This window comes from Entelurus aequoreus, linkage group LG09 (assembly GCF_033978785.1).
Source record: "Entelurus aequoreus isolate RoL-2023_Sb linkage group LG09, RoL_Eaeq_v1.1, whole genome shotgun sequence".
In the NCBI taxonomy this organism is placed as follows: domain Eukaryota; kingdom Metazoa; phylum Chordata; class Actinopteri; order Syngnathiformes; family Syngnathidae; genus Entelurus; species Entelurus aequoreus.
In genome coordinates, this window is record NC_084739.1 from 60,817,835 (window position 1) to 60,824,778 (window position 6,944).

The 6,944-nt window shown below is 38.5% G+C and overlaps 2 long non-coding RNA genes across 3 annotated transcripts; both read right to left on the bottom strand.

Moving 5' to 3' along the window:
- Nucleotides 1-905: 905 nt before the first annotated feature.
- LOC133656911 (uncharacterized) lies at nt 906-2,044 on the bottom strand. Its single transcript, XR_009827195.1, has 6 exons — nt 1,978-2,044; nt 1,658-1,775; nt 1,413-1,504; nt 1,230-1,307; nt 1,066-1,140; nt 906-966 (listed from the first exon to the last, which is right to left on the bottom strand). It is a non-coding gene; the product is annotated as an uncharacterized LOC133656911 (long non-coding RNA).
- Nucleotides 2,045-2,065: 21 nt separating this feature from the next.
- LOC133656912 (uncharacterized) lies at nt 2,066-4,776 on the bottom strand. Of its 2 annotated transcripts, none has more exons than XR_009827197.1 (5): nt 4,567-4,776; nt 2,583-2,660; nt 2,419-2,493; nt 2,287-2,313; nt 2,066-2,168 (listed from the first exon to the last, which is right to left on the bottom strand). It is a non-coding gene; the product is annotated as an uncharacterized LOC133656912 (long non-coding RNA). The 2 variants fall into 2 exon arrangements; XR_009827196.1 differs by lacking the exon at nt 4,567-4,776 and adding an exon at nt 3,886-3,966.
- Between the last annotated feature and the right edge of the window lie 2,168 nt (nt 4,777-6,944).

Sequence of the window (6,944 nt, forward strand, 5' to 3'; positions counted from 1 at the left end):
ATTAAGGAGATTACATTTGAAAAAAAAAAACATGACTTAAAGTTACTGGAGGTGGTTAAAATAAGGTGCGTAAACTATGAATTTGTGATCAGGGTATAGGTTAATCGTTATTTGGTTCCTTGATCAGAGTACTTGTTTGGCTCTGTTGGATGACAGCGGCGGGGGGTTGGGGGTGGGGGGCATAAATAAATATCCATAACCCAACTTTGGGAGGTTGACATTGTTTTCTTATTATATTTGTACTATCATTCTATGTTTGTATTCGTGTAGGCCAGGGGTGTCCAAAGTGCGGCCCGGGGGCCATTTGCGGGCTGCAGGTCATTTTTTAACGGCCCCAGGGCACATTTTTAAAAAATATGATCGAAATAAATAAAAAACATTAAAAGTGGTATTTAAAGAGCAAACAGGTGAAATGTAACAAGAAAATGTAGCAATGTTTACTCTAATCACACAAAGCTGCCATGTAGGCTGTTTCTTTCTTTAAAAAATAATAATGAATCAAAATCAATGTCATTATGAAATATTGACCTATTCAAGGCTTAAGAAGTTTACCTTCGCAATCAGCTGGTCTTGGTTGTGCTTAATAGTTTCCAGCAGGCTAAGGATGTGGATTACCTCAGGAGCTGTTGACAAACAGCAGTATAAAATTAACATGTTTCAGTGTTTATCCTCATTACTCATAATCCTGACATTAGCTATTGACCTTAGTTAATGACAAAAGTTATTGACAAAGTTTGAAGAAAATATGTGATTGCTTGTGAATTTGAATTTTTTCCAAATTTGTGGCACAGAATGACCATCCGGTATTTGTCAGTTATTGCTCACCAGAGCAGGAAATGTTGTCGGCCATTCTTCCCCCTCGCCATGTTGGCCTGTAGGCCAGGCTAGATTCAGGCTCCTCTGTCTGCCACATGTTGAGGGCTGCTGGTGAAGGGGGTGGAGGGAGTCGAGGAGGGACTGCCGTTCCTAGTGAGGTGGGCATTGTGAGAGAGCCATCAGTTAACCATGACTGGTAATACCCAAGGGGCCTATCTATACACTAATATTTCAGAGATCAGTCCCTACCTTGTGTAACTCTCTGCATGTTTAATGCAGGTGCTGGTGAAGGCATATGAATGCGTCCTTCCCCATGGTGAGGTGCTAAGGGAGATACATTGGTATTAAATGGTTGTGATCTTCTAACCATGGTTACTGGATGCTGAGATATTATTTCAGAGATCAATCTTTACCTAGAAAGTTATCTCCAGTTGAGGAGTCGAGTTAACAAGTACTCATGACTCTTGCTGGCACTCGGCGAGATGGTGGAGCTGGGAGAAGGGATACAAGGAGAGGGGAATATCTTTAGCACTAAGAATGTTAACCATATCTTTTGGTGGTTTTGTTGTTTTCGATGTTAAGAGATTATTCCTTACTCTGCCTGTGCAATTGGCTTGCCAACCCCAGAGATGTGAGGTCACTATTTCCCGGGTCTTCTTCGCTATCATCTGAGTCCCCGAGACGATGGCTGTTGGGTAACCATATCATTAGGATTATTGCAATACCAAAATTTCCAAATATACATATAGTACAAGCATCTCTGGTCTATTTTTGAATGCTACCGGAAATAACCTTCCTATTACTGTAGAAACATGACAAAAACAAGACGGAACACTCTTACACTGGCTTCCTGTTCCTTTTTTCTGGCAGCTCCTCGTTCTCTGCCTCAGATTGCAGGTCGGAGGTGTCGCAGCCCTTTCCATATTGTTGCATTATTTTTAATGCGTCTTTGTAGTTGTCTAAAATTGAATATGTTAAAATGAACATGAGTTTCAAATTAGCTGTAGAGCTGAACAGAATATTATTATTATTGATGATGATAAATCAGGTCTCTCTCTTACAAGAGACCTGGTCAGAACATAGACACAATAGGTTATTCCAAGCATAAAGAGAAGCAACTATGACATTATTTTTAAACAAGAAGATTATGAATTTGCATACCACAAGTTCGGACAACAGAAACATCAAATCTTGGCCAGTTTGGCTCATGCAGCTCCTCATTTAAAGCTGCCCTTTCAATTCTGTCCGTGTTTTTATAGCTGGGCCAGAAAACCATCCTATCATCATACCATCCACTTGGGACAACCGCAATGTCCCTGTTCATTATAAATGTAATCAGATGAAAAGGCACCCTTAATGTAGAAAGAAAGAAAAGGGGTATTTATTCATCGTCAAAGGAACAACGTGGACAAAAGCATGCACAGGTGTTAGTGTATACAAATAAGCAAGTAAGATGAGCTGAGATTTTACCTGAATGGTGCCCCAAGGTGGTAAGAACTATAAGAAAGGTAAAAGTACAGGTCATAATAGTCAGAACTTCAGCTCAATCGTAAAGTAGGGTTTGAAATTATGGGTGTAGTGTATACAGAGATCAGTCCCTACCTTGTGTAACTCTCTGCATGTTTAATGCAGGTGCTGGTGAAGGCATATGAATACATCCTTCCCCATGGTGAGGTGCTAAGGGAGATAAATTGGTATTAAATGGTTGTGATCTGTTAACCATGGTTACTGGATGCTGAGATATTATTTTGGAGATCAGTCTTTACCTAGAAAGTTATCTCCAGTTGAGGAGTCGAGTTGACAAGTACTCATGACTCTTGCTGGCACTCGGCGAGACGGTGGAGCTGGGAGAAGGGATACAAGGAGAGGGGAATATCTTCAGCACTAAGAATGTTAACCATATCTTTAATATTAATGTGGTGGTTTCGTCTACATCGCTAAATATATCCTGTGGTGTACCTCAGGGATCAATATAGGACCTAAATTATTCAATGTCTAGATAAATGACATTTGTAAAGTTACATAAGATTTAAAGTTAGTATTATTTGCGGATGATACAACAGCGTTTTGTTCAGGAGAGAACACACAGAAGATAATACAAATAATAACAGAAGAAATTAACAAATTAAAAAGATGGTTTGACAAAAACAGACTATCTTTGAATCTCAGTAAAACTAAAATAATGCTATTTGGTAACAGTAGAAGAGAATATCAAACACAAATAGACGGAATAGAAATTGAAAGAGTAAATGAAACCAAATGTCTAGGTATAATGATTGATGATAAATTGAACTGGAAATCTCAAGTAAAAAATATACAACATAAAGTAGCAAGAAACACGTCAATAATGAATAAAGCAAAACATGTTCTAGACAAAAAATCACTTCATATTCTCTACTGTTCACTAGTGTTACATATCTGAGTTATTGTGTAGAAATATGGGGAAATAATTACAGAAGTACACTTCATTCATTAACGGTGTTACAAAAAAGATCAGTTAGAATAATATATAATGTTGGATATAGAGAACACACAAATCCTTTATTTATTGAATCAAAGATACTGAAATTCCACGACATAGTGAATTTGCAAACAGCTAAAATTATAAACAAAGCAAACTATAACCTGCTACCCAAGAATATACAACAATTCTTCTCAAAAAAAGAGGAGAAAAATCATCTTAGAGAGAAATGTAATTTAAAACATTTGTACGCACGTACAACACTTAAGACCTTCAGTATATCAGTATGTGGAATTAAATTATGGAATGCATTAAGCAAAGCAATCAAACAATGTACTAATATGATCAATTATTTATGCTTACATGTGGAAATAATAATAATAATAGTAAATAAAATAATAATAATAAAAAAGGTAAATAAAGCATAAAATAGTCTCTAATAAATACATTAAATAAAAAACAGCATATAAAATATATACATCAGCAAATAACAAAAATATAGATCAAGAAAAAGGATCCTTAATATGTGCAGCAATTTTTCCCACTCACATCACCTCATTTTATATTTTTTTCTACAATTAACTATGCCAAAAAACACATAGACATACCTTTTTGTTTTGTAATGGAAACAAAAACAACAGGGCGTCACACACAGCTAGTCCACAGTAAACAGGATCTCGAGCTCCACTAAAAAACAAAGAAAGAAATAATACACACTCATATTAATAGCAAAGAACGGCTGTTTCCACTCTGTTAACGTTACGTTGTTATAACGAAGTAATAGCGACCTGGGCCTAAACAACACTGACAATAAAGTAATACGCTTTCGTTTCAACCAGTTGGAAATATGTGGAATGTCGTAGCATGTAACCCACACATATTCACAGCGTCTAACAAAAGATAGCCTAAGTTAACTGTATTCAACGTTACTCACCGGCTTCACAAAACACAGATAAAAGACAATTTTACAATAGCACGGCGAAAAAATGACCGTCGTTGTGTGGGTTTTTTGACGAATAACACTCTTTTCCACTTTTCTTCGCTCGGGCCTCACCTACTGCGTGCAGCCATTTCGAATTTTCTGAATACGTGACATCAGACGCACGTCCCCATGCAAAGCATTCTGGGAGGCGGCGCTGGCAATAAAAGCCTTTTTTTACAGAATATAAAGTTTTACTGCTAGTCCTAATATCAAACAACGTCATTACAATCATACATACATGATTATGGAAACAGAAAGGCCGATCTTTACTGCGAATGTAGCAATAAATCAATAAATCTATACTTACGTTCGTGTTCCAGCAAAGAAAGTCCAGAGATCTTGGCTCATGCGCGTACACGCTAGTAGGCGCGTCCACGTCTGCGGGTGCAGACATTGGTCGGCTCAGCGCGCGTAGGCGGAGCCTATAACTCTAGGCGGCGCGCGCCGGTTTAGTTTGTCGCGTCCGCGTATGCGAATCAGACACGAGTCCGCTCAGGATCAGCTGTCTGACCTTACAATTTTCAGAGGCGGAGCTGTATCCTCTAGGCGGAGCCAAAACGAATGTGACAGTAACGCGGGTTGGGCGACTTGAAGGCGGATCCGTATAGCAGTCTTCTGCTGTGTGGGTAATACACCCCCATACCATCACAGATGCTGGTTTTTGAACTTTGCGCCTATAACAGTCCGGATGGTTCTTTTCCTCTTTGTTCCGGAGGACACAACATCCACAGATTCCAAAAACAATTTGAAATGTGGACTCGTCAGACAACAGAACACTTTTCCACTTTGCATCAGTCCAGCGAAGCCGGCAGTGTTTGTGGGTGTTGTTGATAAATGGCTTTGGCTTTGCATAGTAACGTTTTAACTTGCACTTACAGATGTAGCGGCCAACTGTAGTTACTGAGAGTGGTTTTCTGAAGCGTTCCTGAGCCCATATGGTGATATCCTTTACACACTGATGTCGCTTTTTGATGCAGTACCGCTTGAGGGGCAGTGATTGCGCCAGATTCTCTGAACATTTTGATGATATTACGGACCGTAGATGGCGAAATCCCCAAATTCCTTGCAATAGCTGGTTGAGAAATGTTGTTCTTAAACTGTTTGACAATTTGCTCACGCATTTGTTCACAAAGTGTTGACCCTCGCCCCATCCTTGTTTGTGAATGATTGAGCATTTCATGGAAGTCGCTTTTATACCCAATCATGGCACCCACCTGTTCCCAATTAGCCTGTTCACCTGTGGTATGTTTCAAATAAGTGTTTGATGAGCATTCCTCAACTTTCTCAGTCTTTTTTGCCACTTGTTCCAGCTTTTTTGAAACATGTTGCAGGCATCAAATTCCAAATGAGCTAATATTTACAAAAAATAGCAAAGTTTACCAGTTTGAACGTTACGTAGCTTGTCTTTGCAGTCTATTCAACTGAATATAGGCTGAAAAGGATTTGCAAATCATTGTTTTCTGTTTTTATGTACCATTTACACAACGTGCCAACTTCACTGGTTTTGGGTTTTGTATATACTGTATATGTATATACTATACCAGTACTTTTTTTTTCCAGACACTACGGCGCGCTTTTGTCACGTTGTGACATTGCTGGTAAAACGAGTAGAGGCGCATGTTAGGCAACACACAGGCACGGAGTACTTACAAGCAGAAACAGTGTGTAGATAGAAAAGGGAGAGTGGATGCATTTTGGCTTGAAAACTAACGATAAAGTTGAAGCTGTAAACACTGAAGCGCCGCTCTGCAAGATGTGCTTCTCTCTTGCTCTTGTTGGCGGCTAACGTCAATCTGTAGTCAGTAGTGTTTTAGCGACTTCTAAATCCCTAATCCTCGGTGCCATGGCGACAAATAAAGTAAGTTTCTTACAAGTATCATCCCTGCAGGACGAAATTTGTGGTATCATCCAAAACTAATGTAAAGTATCAAACAACAGAAGAATAAGTGATTATTACATTTTAACAGAAGTGTAGATAGAACATGTTGAAACAAAAAATAACCCTATATTAACAGTAAATGAACAAGTAGATTAATAATTCATTTTCTACCACTTATCCTTTATAATTTTGACAAAATAATGTAATAATAAATAACACAATATGTTACCGCATATGTCAGCAGACTAATTAGGAGCCGTTGTTTGTTTACGTACTACTAAAAGACAAGTTGTCTTGTATGTTCACTATTTTATTTAAGGACAACAATAAGAAACATATGTTTCATGTACCGTAAGATTTTTTGTTAAAATAAAGACAATAATGCCATTTTTTGTGGTCCACTTTATTTAGAAATGTATCGAAAAGTATCCAAATACATTTTGGTACCAGTACCGGTATCGGGACAACCCTACATAAGGCTACAACATTTTTGAGTGTTTATTGTTGTTGTTTTTTTAGGCTCCAGCACCCTCCGCAGCCCTGAGAAGAACACGCGGTAGAAAATGGATGGATGGATGGATGGATGGAAGTTTATTTTTATAATGTGCCACAGGCCCAATACTAAAATAATCAATGGCTGCAGCCCAAATGGGAATGATTATTGTATTATTAGTGGAGAAAAGTTCTACAGTAAGTCATTGGCAGCATTACAATTTCCAGATTGTTGATGCCAGCGCGCTGCTTTTGTCTATTTGTTCCACTGCAGGGGCCGCATACTGAATGTGGGGGGGGCCAATTAATATTTG